The 19,373-nt window shown below is 46.2% G+C and overlaps 1 long non-coding RNA gene across 1 annotated transcript; it reads right to left on the reverse strand.

The window, feature by feature from the left end:
- Nucleotides 1-10,275: 10,275 nt before the first annotated feature.
- On the reverse strand, nt 10,276-14,654 carry LOC147992502 (uncharacterized). Its single transcript, XR_015615365.1, has 3 exons — nt 14,620-14,654; nt 14,361-14,464; nt 10,276-13,913 (listed from the first exon to the last, which is right to left on the reverse strand). It is a non-coding gene; the product is annotated as an uncharacterized LOC147992502 (long non-coding RNA).
- Between the last annotated feature and the right edge of the window lie 4,719 nt (nt 14,655-19,373).

The raw sequence follows: 19,373 nt of genomic DNA on the forward strand, positions 1-19,373 counted from the left end.
GATGCCGGCAGGAATATGTGCGGTGCGGAAAGCTTCTGCAAACTCATTCCAAGTGATAGTTTGGGCATCCTCATGAGCTTCACAATAATTCTCCCACCAATCTGCAGCCACACCCTTGAGCTGGTGTGCCGCAAACTTGACACGATTTTCCACGATGCAATTGGCCAAGTTGAGAGTCTTCCTGATGTCCTTCAACCAATCATCAGCGTCAAGTAGGTCTGCTGATCCCTCAAAAGTTGGCGGTTTTGCCCTCATGAACTCAGCAAATCCCGACTGTGGTGGTTGACCCTGATTCTGATTCGCAACATTGGCTGCAAGCTGCTAAAGTATCTGTGTTTGCATCAACATCATCTGTGCCATATTGGGTGGAGGCGGTGGTGGTGGCACATCATCTCCTCCAGAGTCAGAGTCGGTATCATGGACATGTCCCTCCTCAAAGTTTTCTTCAAAGACATGTTCCCCAAAACCTGGTCCACGTCCACGACCGCGACCACGTCCGCGTGCTCCATGGCCACGACCTCCGCGATTAGCATCCATCCTGTTGGCCTTCCGGTGTTAGAATAGAAGAGAGGGAAATATCTAACCCATAAACCCAATATGATAACAAATGAACAAATAAAACCGGCAACTGAACTCCAGATAAAACTCCAATTAAAACACTCAAGCATGAAAGTACTGGACAACATAGTAGCTATACCACATATATCGGTATAGTCTACCATGGACATAGCAAACATGAAAATAAATAACGTTCACTCGCATCATCAAAGATATCGCTCATGGTTCCTATAGTCCATCTACTCGCTGAGATCTCCATCGTACTGGTGGGTAGGTGTTGATGCAAAGTGAAGCCCGGATGGTGGTGATGCGGTCCCCTCTGGCGTAGCAGGAACTCTCTCCTCAGGCTCAGTCTCCTCCTCAGCGTCGTCGAGCTGCTGCTCGCGAGTCGGTGGTGCTGGAGGTGCAGGCGGTGCTGAAGGTGCAACGGCGCGATGTGTCAGGCGACGCTTCTTCGCTAGAGCCCTCTTCTTCATCCGCGTTATCTTGATGCGTGGATGAAGCCTCTGGCATGGAGGAGGTGTAGGGTCCTCTGGTGGCATTTTCCTGTTGGTCACCATTCTCCACATCGAGCGGTAATCCCACACGGACCAATGTAGCGGGGCGCTAGCTTACCCTTGATTCCAAATCGACGCATTCCACGTAGTGGAGATACCTTCAGGTACACATCATCTCCTATCTTGAATGATATGTCATGACGACGCTTATTCGAATAAGCCTTCTGTCTAGACTGGGCTGCCTTCAACCTTTCTTGAGTCATTTTCACTTGCTTGTCCGCCTCTTCCAACGTGTCAGGTCCAAACACTTGGTTTTCACCTACTTCATGCCAGTTAAGAGGTGTACGACACTTTTGTCCATATAAAGCCTCAAAACGAGCCATCTTTATACTTGCTTGATAACTGTTGTTATAAGAAAACTCAGCATAAGGAAGACTCTTATCCCAACTACGTTGATAAGTCAAACACAAGCTCGAAGCATGTCTTCAAGAATTTAGTTTACCCGTTCCGTTTGTCCATCAGTCTGTGGGTGATACGCTGTACTGAAATCCAACTGAGTTCCCAGAACTTCATGTATTTTCTTCCAAAACCGCGAGGTAAACTGAGTACCTCGATCTGACACTATCCTCTTAGGAACTCCATGTGCATAAATGATTCTTGCCATATACAATTCTGCGAGCTTCTCTCCACCATAGGCAGTCTTTACTGGAATGAAATGAGATGACTTGGTCAATCTGTCCACTATGACCCAAATAGAATCAAATTCAGAAGATGTCCTTGGAAGGCCTGTGATAAAGTCCATTCCAATTTCTTCCCATTTCCACACTGGAACCTTAAGTGGTTGTAGTAGTCCCGCGGGTTTCTGATGCTCCGCCTTAACCCTTCGACATACGTCACACTGTGAAACATACTCAGCGATTTCTCGCTTCATACTCGACCACCAAAAACTACCCCGAAGATCATTATACATCTTTGTACTTCCAGGGTGTATTGAGTATGCTGACTCATGAGCTTCCTTCATGATCGTGTCCTTGATATCCTTTTGGTCTGGCACCAACAAACGGTCTCGAAACCATATGCTTCCACTCTCATCCTCTCTATAGTCGGGTGCTTCACCCAATTTGATTTTCTCTCGAATCTCTTCAATGCCCTTGTCATATTTTTGCGCTTCTCGCACTTGATCTTGGAGACTAACTTGACCTCTAACATTTCACCATTTTCAGCAAGGCTCACATACAGATTCATCTTTCGAATTTCCTCATAAAGTTCTGGCGCTTCCTTCTGAATCATCACATTGTTGAGATAAACCTTCCTGCTCAGTGCATCAGCTACGACATTGGCTTTACCAGGATGGTAGTTAATGTTCAGATTATAGTCCTTGATCAAATCTAGCCACCTTCTCTGTCTAAGATTCAAATCCGGTTGTGTGAAAATGTATTTCAAACTCTTATGATCCGAGTATATCTCACACCTATTTCCGATAAGGTAGTGCCTCCAAGTTTTCAAGGCATGCACTACGGCGGCTAATTCTAAATCATGTGTGGGATAGTTAACCTCATGAGGGCGTAGCTGTCTCGATGAATAAACTACAACCTTTCCTTGTTGCATAAGCACACATCCCAAAACCTGTTGAGAAGCATCGCAATAAACCTCAAAATCTTGCTGAATATCTAGCAATACCAATACTGGACCAGTTTTCAACCTCCTCTTGAGTTCCTGGAAACTCGCTTCACAAGCTTCTGACCACTCAAATTTTTTATCCTTCTTTAACAACTGAGTCATAGGTCTAGCTATTCGGGAAAAATCTTCAATGAACCGACGGTAATACCCGGCTAGTCCAAGGAAACTGCGTATTTCTGACACATTCTTGGGTTGCTTCCAACTGAGTACTGATTCCACTTTTGCTGGATCCATGGCAACTCCTTCGGCTGAGATGGCATGTCCTAGAAAGTCCACTTGTTTTAACCAGAATTCACACTTACTAAACTTGGCATAGAGTTGATGAGCCCTTAGCCTCTCCAAAACCACTCGAAGGTGTTTCTTGTGCTCTTCTTCACTCCGGGAATAGATCAAAACATCGTCAATGAACACTACAACAAACTTATCCAAGCAATCCATGAATACGCTGTTCATGAGATACATGAAGTAAGCTGGTGCATTCGTGAGTCCAAAAGACATTACCAAAAACTCATAGAGACCATATCGAGTAACAAAGGCGGTCTTTGGAACATCTTGCGGGCGAATCTTCAACTGGTGGTATCCCGATCGGAGATCTATTTTGGAAAACACACGTGCTCCCTTCAACTGTTCGAACAAGTCATTAATCCTTGGCAGGGGATACTTATTCTTAATAGTTGCTGCATTCAGCTCTCGGTAATCCACACACATGCGCATGGTACCATCTTTCTTTTTCACAAATAACACAGGTGCGCCCCATGGTGATGTGCTCGGCCTAATGTAACCCTTCTCTTCTAACTCCTGAATTTGCTTCTTCAACTCGGCTAATTCATTCACTGTCATCTTATAAGGTCTCTTCGCAATAGGAGCGGTGCCCGGTATTAACTCAATGACAAACTCAATCTCACGGTCTGGTGGCAATCCAGGCAATTCATCCGGAAAGACATCTGGATATTCCTTCACCACTGGAACATCCTCCAAAGTTAACTCCTTCACTTTGTTCAACATGCAATCAACCTCGGGTTGAGGTGCAATCCTAGCTTGGTATTCCACAGTGGCCCCTTCAGTGCTTGTTAATGTAACAGAGGTCCTAGCACAATCTACAAATGCCTTATGTTTCCTCAACCAATTCATTCCTAAAATGATATCCAAGCCTTTGGAGTCTATCAAGATAAGATTTGCTAGGAACTCTACCCCTTCTATAACTATAACCACTTTAGGACACTTCTGCCCAGTCCTTAAAATACCCCCAGGTGATTGCACTACCATTTGCAAGTTCAAACCCTCAGTTCGAAAATGATGTTTTTCAGCAAAACTCCTTGAAATGAACGAATGAGAAGCTCCAGTATCAAAAAGTACCGAACCATAATATGAGTTGATCGGGAACATACCAAGAACAACATCTGGTGACTCTTGAGCCTGCTCGATGGTGACATGATTGACCCTTCCACGTCCTGATGCATGAGGTGCACCCCCTGGTGTATTGAGAATGCCTCGGCCACGTCCAGCTGAGGGTGTCCTAGCTGCAGAACCCAAATTGAACTTCACTGGAGTGGGACCAGTGTTCTTGTTGGGACATGCAACAGCAAAGTGACCCTCTTGCCCACAACTGAAGCATGCCTTTCCAGCTGTATTAGCATGATTACCTCCCACTTCAGCTTGTGGAGTCTTATATGCATTTGGCTGATAGGTGTTGTTGGGCCTTGATGGCTTGACATACTGTGCACGATAGCCAGGATGATGACTAATCTTCTGTCGGGAGCTACCTGCCCCATGGTGATTCTGTGGTGCTCTACGCTTGCGGTGCTCCTCTAACTCCCTCCTTGAGTTCTCCTGGAGTATAGCCTTGTTGACAAGTGCTCGAAAGGTAAGGAAATCATGAGATACCAGCCTGTCCTTCAACCCAGGGTTTAGCCCCTTCAAAAACTTGGCAGTCTTGTCAGCTTCAGTTGGAATATCTGCCCTTCCATAACGTGCCAACTGCGTGAAACGACTAAGATATTCCGACACTGTCATCTTTCCTTGAGTAAGAGCTCGGAACTCATCCCTCTTCAGCTCCATGATGCCGGCAGGACTATGTGCGGTGCGGAAAGCTTCTGCAAACTCATTCCAAGTGATAGTTTGGGCATCCTCATGAGCTTCACAATAATTCTCCCACCAATCTGCAGCCACACCCTTGAGCTGGTGTGCCGCAAACTTGACATGATTTTCCACGATGCAATTGGCCAAGTTGAGAGTCTTCCTGATGTCCTTCAACCAATCATTAGCGTCAAGTGGGTCTGCTGATCCCTCAAAAGTTGGCGGTTTTGCCCTCATGAACTTAGCAAATCCCAACTGTGGTGGTTGACCCTGATTCTGATTTGCAACATTGGCTGCAAGCTGCTGAAGTATCTGTGTTTGCATCAACATCACCTGTGCCATATTGGGTGGCAGCGGTGGTGGTGGCACATCATCTCCTCCAAAGTCAGAGTCGGTATCATGGACATGTCCCTCCTCAAAGTTTTCTTCAAAGACATGTTCCCCAAAACCTGGTCCACGACCGCGTCCACGTCCACGACCACGACCACGTCCGCGTGCTCCATGGCCACGACCTCCGCGATTAGCATCCATCCTGTTGGCCTTCCGGTGTTAGAATAGAAGAGAGGGAAATATCTAACCCATAAACCCAATATGATAACAAATGAACAAATAAAACCGGCAACTGAACTCCAGATAAAACTCCAATTAAAACACTCAAGCATGAAAGTACTGGACAACATAGTAGCTATACCACATATATCGGTATAGTCTACCATGGACATAGCAAACATGAAAATAAATAACGTTCACTCGCATCATCAAAGATATCGCTCATGGTTCCTATAGTCCATCTACTCGCTGAGATCTCCATCATACTGGTGGGTAGGTGCTGATGCAAAGTGAAGCCCGGATGGTGGTGATGCGGTCCCCTCTGGCGTAGCAGGAACTCTCTCCTCAGGCTCAGTCTCCTCCTCAGTGTCGTCGAGCTGCTGCTCGCGAGTCGGTGGTGCTGGAGGTGCAGGCGGTGCTGAAGGTGCAATGGCGCGATGTGTCAGGCGACGCTTCTTCGCTAGAGCGCTCTTCTTCGTCCGCGTTATCTTGATGCGTGGATGAAGCCTCTGGCGTGGAGGAGGTGTAGCGTCCTCTGGTGGCATTTTCCTGTTGGTCACCATTCTCCACGGCAAGCATAGCGTTCGTCGAGATGATACCCTGCTCTGCAACTGCCTCAGCGGCCTCCCGTGCTTCATGGGCAGCGGCTAAGGAAGTGTTCGCCTCCACCAATCTCTCCTCAAGTATCTCCACACGCTCCTGGTAATACTCTAAGCGCTGACGGTTCTCCTCGAGCATAGTCGTAGTCATAGCAAAGTTTTGCTCAAGTCCAAGGGTAAGTGAAGCCATACGAATGATCGTGGGATCATCCTCCTCCATGTACCCCAAGTTCTGTTGAATCGCTCCGTCCCCAATGCGGAAAGTGAAGTACCGGAACGGGGTGTGCCTCAGCTCATCCTGATGAAGTCCGGCTATCCGATGCATCGCTTGATGAACCACTCCAATGACAGCATCAAAGAAGTCTTCTCCATCATATGTGTATCGGTAACTGCTGGTCTGTTCTTCCATCCTCGGATACACCACCAAGTTGACCTTGAAACATTCCTCGCCCCCGATCATGCGGTACGAGTGTCCGGAAACCTCTGGATCCTTGTTGAAGCCTAAGCATGTGAGCATGTCCCGAAATTGAAGACCGAGGTTGCCAAACTGCTCAATCCGGCGTGAGGATGATATCACCATCTACATATTTGAATAAGAAGAGAATCAATACACAATTTAATAAGAGAAAGTAGAAGAGAAATACTAGAAAATTTATAAAATAATATTTTATAAAATAATTTCTAAGGCTGTCCATTTCTAACTAAGGCCACGCTACCAGGTCGACATCGGCTCTGATACCACTTCTGTGAGAACCCGAAAATTATTTCCAGACCCTCCTGTGTATATTTGTCAATCCAGGATCCACTTGACAACATAGCGAAAATGGTATCATTGCAGAACAATAAAATAAGTATAAGTTTAATAACTCTTGCCACAAGGCATACATAGTGAAATGTCTCATGACATTTATTACAAGCAGAAACACAGCGGAATATATAAATATGTAGCGACTCCATCTCAGCCACAGGCAGTCGATGTAGTCAATGTGTCCTCACTCCTCAGGATCATCATAATAGTCATAGTCGACGCCCTCATTGCCATGAGTTCATTACGTACTCAACATGTGTAACACCCCGGATGTAACTTACCCAATTTGTACTCCAACTCTTGTCGTTTCCGGCCTTAAGTTATTTTATTTTCTTGGGTTTGGGTTTTTGTCTCCGTGTGTTTTTATCGTTGTCATGCATCTCATATCATGTCACCATGTGCATTGCATTTGCATACGTGCTCATCTCATGCATTCGAGCATTTTCCCCGTTGTCCGTTTTGCATTCCGGCGCTTCGTTCTCCTCCGGTGGTCATTTCTACCTTTCTTTCATGTGTGGGGATTAAACATTTCCGGATTGGACCGAGACTTGCCAAGCGGCCTTGATTTACTACCGGTAGACTGCCTGTCAAGTTTCGTACCATTTGGACTTCGTTTGATACTCCAACGGTTAACCGAGGGACTGAAAAGGCCTCGTGTGTGTTGCAGCCCAACACCCCTCCAATTTGGCCCAAAACCCACCTAAACCTTCTCCATCATCTAGAGCGTTCGATCACGATCGCGTGGCCGAAAACCGCACCTCATTTGGACTCTCCTAACTCCCTCTACCTATAAATATGTGCTTCCCTCCCGAAATTCGCGGATGAACGCTAACCATCTTCCTCCTCGCGCCGCCGGACAACATCCGCGCCGAGTCGGACATGTCCGGCTAGCCACCGCCGCCACATGTCACACCCCCGTTGGCCCGGCCGCAACCCCGCCGCTGGCCCGCCGAAGCCCGGGGCGGGCCCTCGTCGCCGCCTCCCGGGCCGCGTCCTCGCGCCTGCGCCGCCCGAGGAGCTGCCGCGCGCCGCCCGCGCCGGCCGGTCGCTCCGCCGCGCCGCCATCGATGAACCTCGTCCCCGTCGACGTGTCGGGCCGCCTCCGTCCATCTCCCGCCGCCCAACCTCGCCGCGATCGCCGCCCCTCGTCGGCCCGCTGCTCCTCCGGCCCCGCCGCGTCCGGATCCGGCGGGATCCGGCCGGATCCGCCTCCTCCGACCTTCCCGGCGCCGCCCCGCGCCCTCCTCCGGTGAAGCTCCGGCGAGTGCCTCGGTTTCCATGCCAAACCCTAGATCTGTTTTTCAGAGGGTATATTATTCCCAAGTCCCCAAAATTCCCAGTTTCAAGTGCTCAGGTTCATCATGACGTAACTCCGCATCCGGAGCTCCGTTTTGGGCATATAGCATATCAAAATGTTCGTCTCACAGAGTACATCATTTCATTCCATTGCATCATTTTCATTTGAGTTCATCTTGATGCCCGAAATGCTGTTAGAAGAGTGCTACTTGAGATAATTGTCAGATCTGCTACTCTATTTAGATATTTGTCATTTTTGCCATGATTATTGTGTGCATGATATGCCCTGGTGCTCTACATATATTTTGTTAAGGGTTTTTCCATCTTTCCAGAGGTGCAACCCATGTATTTTTGTGATGTGTGTGGTGACTAGCACGGGCTTGCAAAGTGAGGCACTTGGTAATGCGGATTTCAGACTTAGCATTTCCATTAAGTCCTTGACCTGTTTATCTCATATGGCCATATGTTCATATTGTTTCCTAGTGATCCGTGCCTATTTTGAGGATGATCATTACGGATGTTTTGTTAATCTTATAGTGCTCTATCCATCCATGTCTTTGTTTGCAATTATGGAGCAACCTAGCTTGAGTCAATCGAGCTCTACTTTTGCTACTTCGTGAATCTAGGCAGATTGTCTACTTGTTAGCGATTTTGCCGAGGATGTTGTAGTTGATCCGTGCATGCTATGCTATTGTTCTTGCCATGTATAGATTGCATTTTGTGTATTCTTGATGGGTGTATGCTTAGTTTGTCATGACTTGCTCCGTAGTGAGTGCATCGAGCTCGTAAACATGCCTACTTGATATCTGTTTCAGCATGCTCCAGTTTTCACCAAGTATGAGAACTGATTATGTTTTTGCCATGTTCACATGCTTGCAATTGTATTTTCTGATCCCTTTTGTCTCAAGGTCACTAAGGGACTTTTGTTAAGCTCTTTGAGTAGCTCCATGCCATGCTTTACTTTGCCATGTTCAGGTCCTGTAGCATGTAGTTTTGTTGCTCTGAAGAGTGCTATCTGATCTTAAATTCCAGACAAGTGTTAATTTCACTAAGTCTGAGATCTGTTTTCCATATGCATTTTTGCCATGCTTGTTTGAATCTGTTAATGGATGAATTGGCCGTAGCTCAGTGCTAGACTTTTGTTAAGCATCATGAATGCATCCCTGCCATGTATTTTGTTGTCATGTTTGAATGCTGTAGCATGTTCATCTCATTGCATTTAGATGGCTACTTGCTGTAAATCGCACAACGTGGTCATATTTGAATCGCTTGCCATTTCCAAACCATAACTCCGATTCCGGCGTTCTTTATATCGTTTTCAAGCGATTTCATCTCATCTTCCCAGTGGCACACTTGGATTCCCAAGTTGAGGCCAGGTTCATCCATTCCTTGTCAAATCTTGCATATACATCCCGCATCGCATCCCGCATAGCATATCATCTTTGCATCATATCGTTTGAGCTTTGCACGTGGTTGATTGTGCCCTTGTTGCTTGTTTGTCTTGTTTGGGTAGAGCCGGGAGACGAGTTCGCTAACGAGGAGCCCGTTGAGTTTGCTTTCGAGGATCCAGTCAACTCTGACAACTTTGCAGGCAAGATGATCATACCCTCGAAATCACTATTATCTTTGCTTTGCTAGATGCTCGCTCTTTTGCTATGCCAATGCTACGATGCCTACCACTTGCTTTCAAGCCTCCCAAATTTCCATGTCAAACCTCTAACCCACCATGTCCTAGCAAACCGTTGATTGGCTATGTTACCGCTTTGCTTAGCCCCTCTTATAGCGTTGCTAGTTGCAGGTGAAGATTGGAGACCGTTCCTTGTTGGAACATTATTTACTTGTTGGGATATCATTATATTATCTTGTTATCTTAATGCATCTATATACTTGGTAAAGGGTGGAAGGCTCGGCCTCTCGCCTAGTGTTTTGTTCCACTCTTGCCGCCCTAGTTTCCGTCATATCGGTGTTATGTTCCCGGATTTTGCGTTCCTTACGCGGTTGGGTTATAATGGGAACCCCTTGATAGTTCACCTTGATTAAAGCTTTTCCACCAATGCCCAACCTTGGTTTTACCATTTGCCACCTAGCCTCTTTTTCCCTTGGGTTTCCGGAGCCCGAGGGTCATCTTATTTTAGCCCCCCCTGGGCCAGTGCTCCTCTGAGTGTTGGTCCAAACTAGAGTCCTGTGCAGCGCCCCCTCGGGGAAACTCGAGGTTTGGTTTTAGTTGTATGGAGCGCTCATCTGAGTGTGCCCTGAGAACGAGATATGTGCAGCTCCTATCGGTATTTGTCGGCACATTCGGGCGGTGTTGCTGGTGTTGTTTTAACCTGTCGAAGTGTCTTGAAGAACCGAGATACCGAGTCTGATCGGAACGTCTCGGGAGGAGGTCTATTCCTTCGTTGACCGTGAGAACTTGTCATGGGCTAAGTTGGGACTACCCTGCAGGGTTGAACTTTCGAAAGCTGTGCCCACGGTTATGGGCAGATGGGAATTTGTTAATGTCCGGTTGTAGATAACTTGAACCTTAACTTAATTAAAATGAATCAACTGAGTGTGTTACCGTGATGGCCTCTTCTTGGCGGAGTCCGGGAAGTGGACACGGTGTTGTAGTAATGCTTGCCGCAGGTTGCCCTCTTTAGTTATGGGTTCGCGCTTTGCCTTCTCTTCTCGCTCTCTTTTGCGAACAGGTTAGCCACCATATATGCTAGTCGCTTGCTGCAGCTCCACATATTTTACCTTGCCCTACCTATAAGCTTAAATAGTCTTGATCGTGAAGGTGCGAGATTGCTGAGTCCCTGTGGCTCACAGATTACTATTAAACCAGATGCAGGGCCTGATGATTCCGTTCCAGGTGACGCGCTTGAGCTCAAGTGGGAGTTCGACGAGGACTCTCAATGATACTATGTTTCCTTTCCTAAACAAACAAGCGTCTTAAAAGTCTTAATTATACTATAGTTGGTTAAAACATCAACTATAGAATTTAACAACAAGCGTCTTAAAAGTCAACCAAGCTACTTCCTAAACAAACTTGTTAAGTTACAAAACATCAAACAATAGCACGATCCTAAAGAAATGCTAAAACATAATAGACTCAAATCATGTAGCATATAATTAAAATAATCTAGATACATTTGAAGCAAATGGATCAACAATAATCTAGTCATAGCATGATCAACTCTTGTAACAAAAATCATGCACATGATATAACTCACAACACCACCTAGACTCAATCAAACTAATTTAAACAATAATTCTACAATCGTTCCGAAACTAAACTGGAACATAAATATTGCTACGCATGACAATATTATTTAGAAAGTACGCATGCATATACTATGTCTATGAACAAATAAAAATTATCGCACTTCACTAACATGCATCAAAAATAATAATTGTACAACTAGTTCTAGAAATTCTATGACCAATTCTAATATATCCTAGAATCACTCAACAATATTTAGGACAAACCCTAAGCATGCTACGGACATGACAATAAGACATAAACAATTTTGCATGATTACTTATATAAAACATCATACACACTTAATAAAAAAATAACACAATTAAACATCTATTCAAACAAAATAATTAACTCGTTCCTAGCATCATCGAAACAGCCTATGGGTTTAGCATTGGTTTTGGGTCACCGAGTAGTCGTTGGAGATGGAACCGGTGGTGTTGAGCGAGCGAGCGCCGGTGCGCGTCGTCGTCGTCCGAACTCCGGTGATGAAGAGATGGTGGTGAGTGATGCTCCTAGTGACGAGAAGGCACAAGGACACGGATGGACATAACAGACGATCGGCGGGTGACGTCGACGTTAGTCCCGAATAGAGCAGCGGCACGGCTCCATTGTGCGCGCGGCCAATGATTGCCAACGACTGGGAAATGATGTCTAGGAGGAAGGCTTTGGCAAGGGGATTCTGTTGATGGGAGGAATTGGACTAGGATGCTCACCTTAGGCGATGGTAGTCGAAGAACAGTAGAGATGGGGCTGTATTGCGGGGTGGATTACGAGTGATTGGAAAGGAATTGGAGGATGGGATGATGGGGCTTTTATAGAGGTGCTCCTGGCGCACGTCGTGACGCGAAGGGTCTGCCGAATGGTAGCCGGAGGAGAGAGATCAGGAGGTGAATGCCATTGTTGGGCCAATAACTTCGTCAGTTACTTGCATGAGATTAAGCGCATCATGAGTGGAGCCATTAGACTGAACGGACTCGTCGTTGAGTGGGGAGTAGATCTTGTGTTGATGACGAATGAAAACGGTGAAGGGATTAATGGGATTTGAAGGGAAAAGAAGAGGCAACCATGGAGGTTTCTTCTATGTAACATGTACGTGCACGTGTGCGGGAGGAAGGAGAAGAGCCGAGCCGTCCGCTCGGTCGCTCACTCGGCTGGGCCGCTGGCCTGCTGGTTGGGCCTTGGGCCAAGTCTCTTTGGTGGCTGGACACAAAAAAAAAACAAAGAGAAGAGATGGCCCAGTGCATACGTGAATGTGTGTGACCAATTTTGGTGCATACGTGCAATAGGCCAACAAGGGCTAGGCTAGGATGCACGTATTGTTCAAGGACCAATAAAAGAAAGAGAAACTAAAGAAAAGAGAAGAAAAGAAAATCAATATAATATAATATTGATTTCTTTTACTAGGATTGCTACAAGAGGAACCGAAACAAAGACAACTAAAAAGTCTTCAAGAATCCAAGAAATCAAAGTAATAAAAAAAACTTAAATGAAATATTACGAACGAATAAATCGACTCAGGATATTACGGAAAATATTTTCCACCTGACATGTGCTAAATTAATTCCAAACAACTTGGTATTAATTTGAGCAATCTCCAAAATATATAATTAAAGATTACGTTGCAACATCCCTTGGCTTTAAAAAAAATGAACTCTCGAAAAAAATCAGGATGTTACAATCACACACATTCTAATGTACATTGTATACTTAAATATATCGATATGGTTTGGTCATTAAGATGTTAAAATTAGAAACATATACCTGTCGTGAGTGCAGGGTAAGAGTCTCAACATTAGGTATAATGGATGGAAGTCTGGCACGAGCATCAGAGAAAAAAATGCTCGACAAATCTACATTCTTAAGTTGAGAAGAATTTCTCAAACACATTTCTGTCAGGATCCCAATCTCGTCAGAGCGAAAGGAGCAAAGTTTTGGGGCATCGATCTGTACTGACTGTAGCCCTGTGCAATGTATCAAACTAAGGTATTTGAGTTGCTGCGACGTGAAAGCTATTCGCAAGCAAGTTATCCCCCTGCAAAAGGACATGTCCAACTTCTCTAGGACAGAAGATTTTGAGAGCAAGAACCGTAATCCTTCCTCTGTAACGCGGACAGAAAACAAATGTAAACATGTCAATCTTCTCAAGAGACCAAGTGACGACGTGGGAATAAAAGCACAGCCGAGGAGGTGGAGAGACTGGATTGAACTTGCAGCTGCCTCATCTGACAAGACGGCACACGGGAAGTTGTATTCTTCCTTGATTTGTAAAGGTATTGACAAGTCAAGTTTTTTTATCCCAGACTTGACGGTGATTTGGAGCCACCTGTCGAGGCCGGAAGCTTTGATGTAGCCATAAGAGCCATGTATAAGTTTAGGTTTGAGTGTCTCCACCTTAACCCTATTGTTGTGATGGTTTTCAAGAATTTGGTCAACTTTTTTATGATATAGGTTTCATGTTCTTCAACTGTCTTATCAGCAAACCCAAGCGTATGTTCGTTGAGTTTAAGGTGGGAATAGCGTCTCCAGGCATGTAGAAATCCGTGAGACACGCATGCAGCACGAGCTGCATCTTGCACTGTCAAGAGGGAGTGTATATAATGTAGAATTTCCTGCAAAATTGAGGTTCACAAGCTCAACAATTAGATTGTAGCTAGCAGCTAACTTTAGCTAGTACGTAGTTGACATAGAAACAACAAAATCATATTTACACAACTTGCTAATTTGTGCATGTAGTTTACAGTTCATGCATACAGCTAAAAAAGATCATCGATCTAATATGGCAACGAGGGAGTACATTTTTTTTTGAGGTGAAACGAGGGAGTACATTTTTTTTTTTTGAGGTGAAACGAGGGAGTACATGTATAAGTATAACAATTTGTTGCGATTCGACGATGAATGGTTCCTATGGAAACAAGCATGGTTACAATTTACTTGACATCACATTGAGATCTTATATTATAGCACGAAAAGCAAGCAAAATTCCTAGGTCTAGATGCACCATATATTCATGTGATAGCAGTTTTTCTCGGGATCTGGTCGCCAGCAAGAAGATATACCTCTGGTAGTTGCTCAAAAACAGGCCCTGGTCTCATATTTCGGGCACCTTGTTGTTGGCGAGATGCACTATATGTTTCAGCAGACGAAGCCTCCGGTAAATTGTCTGCAATAATAACAGGAGCTTGTAAGCATGTAGCATCACTTTTCCTTATGCAACTCGAACTTTGCAATATAGAACTATGAATTCTCATGAACCCAAGCTACTTGAACAACGCTCGCAAAAAAAAAGCTACTTGAACAAGGAAAGGTAGAAAATACTTTGCCGTTGACGCAGACCTATAGCGTGGTGGGAGGTGCCGACGAGAAGGGGAGTTGGACATCGCGATCTATATAGCGTGGGAGCCTGGGAAGTTTCGGCTATATATATGCCAATGTTTTCGCCGTCTCTGGCGGCGGTTCCGTTTCGGCTATATATATACTTGTATCCCGTCCTTGTGTTCCTTGTGTTAGTTGGAGTTGAAGCTGCCGTGCCATGCCCTGCTCGCCGGAGTCGCTGTAGTCACCTTGGTCACCGGAATCGTCGTTCAGGCCATCACTGATCTGCCTCTTGCTCCAGCTCGAGATTACGCTGCGCCTGTCTCCAGCTCCAGCTCGAGGTCAGCGCCGCCGCTGCTCCCGTACACTCCAGCAGCAACTCTGTTGGAATTAACCACGCGTGTCCATGTCCGGCTTGGACATGAAGCTAGCTATTACGTACATCCTATGTATCCCCTTGTAACCAAATAGGGAGTATCAGATCAGACAAATAAGATAACTGGATCGGTGTTCTGTGTTTTCGCGTGAGTGTCCTGTCCGTTCCTCCGCCGGCGGGTCGCATACGTACGTGAGCTACGTGAGTAGCCTCCAAGAAAATCCATCCACCTGCCTAGCTGCTTCAAAGCCAGCTTCTACATGACTTGCCCTGCCTATGAAAAGCATCGGTTGAGTCAGCTTTGCATGTAGTGTTTGCCCTTTGCGGCTTTGCCGGAGAGTACACGGTGAGTCGCCGTGTCGGGAACAGATCCGGCTTGCCTGCTCCCTCTTCATGCTCTCATCCGTACTCCCACTTCATCCCGACTGTTTTTTTTTCTTTTTTTTCTTTCTAATCTAATTATCTCCCCCTGATTTTAAAGGGGTGGGGCTGGGTCTTATTTTGTTCCAATCAAATCATGCCACGTATGCAGGAGCACGAATGGACACACGCCGAGGGAGTAGGCAAGTCTCGTCCGTCGGGAACAGGGCCCCTGGTTGTAGCTTGCCCCCCGGCCCCCTCCTTTCCTCCCAGCGTACGAGGAGAACAGAAAACATGACGAGCAGTGGTCATAGTTCAACCAGGTAGAGGGGCATAAAGGTCATTCTGCATTAATTTTCTGAATTAAACAAATAAAGAATTCATTAAAACAGAAATTAGGGCAAATGATGGAAAGATTAAAGAACAATGGAGCAAATGATCTAACTCTAACTAAAGCAGGACAAATCATCAACTCCTCAAATAAAGTGTGGCAAATGATCCAATCTCCCTTCCTAATCGAGCTCCAATACGGACATGAGTTTACGTACTTTGGGCTCTCACATTATTCCCAGGTCACGTATATTTGCAGCCAATTAAATTAGCATCAAAGGTCGTTGTAGTATAGTAAGTATTCCCGCCTGTCACGCGGGTGACCCGGGTTCGATCCCCGGCAACGGCGGTACGTTGTTTTTTTCGTTTTTTCTTCTTCAATTTTCAGTGACAAACAACACAGATGCATTGCGGATACAGTAATCCAGCTGAGGACAAGACCGACCAGCATTTCCATCCATTTAAAACCAGACCCCGTGTTATGATCCAAGATCATCCTATTACATTTTGCTGTATCTATATTTCTATACTGCGTCATCAAGACATCGAGTTGGAGCTCTACAAGATGGCTGCCAGAAAGAACCTCTCTGCCAGAGGTGGGATGACGAATGAGAAGTGGATGAGAGGACTATATAGACTTAGGGCATCTCCAGCCGTTGGCCCCCCCAGGACGCATAAAAATCGCCCCCTGGGCGAGCCGGCGATACAATCGGCGCTGGGGTGGTTTTGCGCCCAGTCGTCGCCGCCAGCTCGTCTCCAGGCGCCGAAATTGGCCCACTTTGCAGCCCAATGTCGGCAAATAAAGGGGCCATATGGGCGAGAATAGGCCCATATTCGACGTGGTTTCGCCGTGTCTCGGCGTTCAATTATCAACACAATTATTTCTTATCACATATTTCATCGCAGAAAAATCAAATACTTCAACAAAATAGTACAACAACAAATAGTTCAACACAAATTATATAGTTTAACAAATAAAACTCGTATTTCATCACACGGCGTCCCCCTTGAGCCTCCATAGGTGCTTAATCAGATCTTTCTGCAGTTGATGATGCACCTGTGGGTCTCGGATCTCCCGACGCATACTGAGATAGGCAGTCCAAGTTGCCGGTAGCTGGTGATCAACTTCGGCTAGAGGACCCTGCCTGTAGTATGGTTCAGTGTCAAACACTGGGTCTTCTTGCTCGCTCTCAATGATCATGTTGTGCAAGATGACACAGCAAGTCATAATTGTTGGGGAACGTTGCAGAAATTCAAAATTTTCCTACGTGTCACCAAGATCTATCTATGGAGAGACTAGCAACGAGGGGAAGGAGAGTGCATCTACATACCCTTGTAGATCGCTAAGCGGAAGCGTTCAACTGAACGGGGTTGATGGAGTCGTACTCGTCGTGATTCAAATCACCGATGACCAAGTGCCGAACGCACGGCACCTCCGCGTTCAACACATGTACAGCCCGGTGACGTCTCCCACGCCTTGATCCAGCAAGGAGAGAGGGAGAGGTTGAGGAAGACTACATCCAACAGCAGCACAACGGCATGGTGGTGGTGGAGGAGCGTGGCAATCCTGCAGGGCTTCGCCAAGCACCACGGGAGAGGAGAAGGACTTGGGAGAGAGGGAGGGCTGCACCAAAGGCAAAGGTGTGTCTCAAGAGGCCCTCCTACCCTCACTATATATAGGGATCCCAAAGGGGGGGTGCGCCAGCCCTAGAAGATCCAATCTCCTAGGGAGCGGCGGCCAGGGGAGGAGTCCTTCCCCCCCCAAGGCACCTAGGAGGTGCCTTCCCCTTCTGGGACTCTTCCTTTAGGGTTTCCCCAGGCGCATGGGCCTCTTGGGGATAGTGCCCTTGGCCCATGTAGGCCAAGGCGCACCCCCTACAGCCCATGTGGCCCCCGGGGGCAGGTGGCCCCACCCGGTGGGCCCCCGGGACCCTTCCGGTGGTCCCGGTACAATACCGATGACCCCGAAACTTGTCCCGATGGCCGAAACAGGACTTCCTATATATAAATCTTTACCTCCGGACCATTCCGGAACTCCTCGTGACGTTCGGGATCTCATCCGGGACTCCAAACAACATTCGGTAACCACATACAAGCTTCCTTTATAACCCTAGCGTCATCGAACCTTAAGTGTGTAGACCCTACGGGTTCGGGAGACATGCAGACATGACCGAGACGTTCTCTGGTCAATAACCAACAGCAGGATCTGGATACCCATGTTGGCTCCCACATGTTCCACGATGATCTCATCGGATGAACCACGATGTCAAGGACTCAATCAATCCCGTATACAATTCCCTTTGTCTAGCGATATTGTACTTGCCCGAGATTCGATCGTTGGTATCCCTATACCTTGTTCAATCTCGTTACCGGCAAGTCTCTTTACTCGTTCCGTAACACATCATCCCGTGATCAACTCCTTGGTCACATTGCGCATATGATGATGTCCTACCGAGTGGGCCCAGAGATACCTCTCCGTTTACACGGAGTGACAAATCCCAGTCTCGATTCGTGCCAACCCAACAGACACTTTCGGAGATACCTGTAGTGCACCTTTATAGTCACCCAGTTACGTTGTGACGTTTGATACACCCAAAGCATTCCTACGGTATCCGGGAGTTGCACAATCTCATGGTCTAAGGAAATGATACTTGACATTAGAAAAGCTTTAGCATACGAACTACACGATCTTTGTGCTAGGCGTAGGATTGGGTCTTGTCCATCACATCATTCTCATAATGATGTGATCCCGTTATCAACGACATCCAATGTCCATGGTGAGGAAACCGTAACCATCTATTGATCAACGAGCTAGTCAACTAGAGGCTTACTAGGGACATGGTGTTGTCTATGTATCCACACATGTATCTGAGTTTCCTATCTACAATTATAGCATGGATAATAAACGATTATCATGAACTAGGAAATATAATAATAACCAATTTATTATTGCCTCTAGGGCATATTTCCAACAGTCTCCCACTTGCACTAGAGTCAATAATCTAGTTCACATCGCCATGTGATTAACACTCACAGGTCACATCGCCATGTGACTAACACCCAAGAGTTTACTAGAGTCAGTAGTCTAGTTCACATCACTATGTGATTAACACTCAATGAGTTTTAGGTTTGATCATGTTGCTTGTGAGAGAGGTTTTAGTCAACGGGTCCGAACCTTTCAGATCCGTGTGTGCTTTACAAATCTCTATGTCATCTCCTAGATGTAGCTACCACGCTCTATTTGGAGCTATTCCAAATAACTGTTCTACTTGGAGCTATTCTAAATTGTTGCTCCATTATATGCATCCGGTATCTCTACTCAGAGCTATCCGGATAGGTGTTAAGCTTGCATCGACGTAACCCTTTACGATGAACTCTTTTTACCACCTCCATAACCGAGAAACTTCCTTAGTCCACTAGTTACTAAGGATAACTTTGACCGCTGTCCTGTGATCCATTCATGGATCACTCTTGTACCCCTTGACTGACTCATGGCAAGGCACACTTCAGGTGCGGTACACAACATAGCATACTGTAGAGCCTACGTCTTAAGCATAGGGGACGACCTTCGTCTTTTCTCTCTATTCTGCCGTGGTCGAGCTTTAAGTCTTAACTTCATACCTTATAACTCAGGCAAGAACTCCTTCTTTGACTGATCCATCTTGAACACCTTCAAGATCATGTCAAGGTA

Source organism: Triticum urartu, chromosome 1A, assembly GCF_056163025.1.
Source record: "Triticum urartu cultivar PI428250 chromosome 1A, HENAU_Tu73, whole genome shotgun sequence".
Classification (NCBI taxonomy): domain Eukaryota; kingdom Viridiplantae; phylum Streptophyta; class Magnoliopsida; order Poales; family Poaceae; genus Triticum; species Triticum urartu.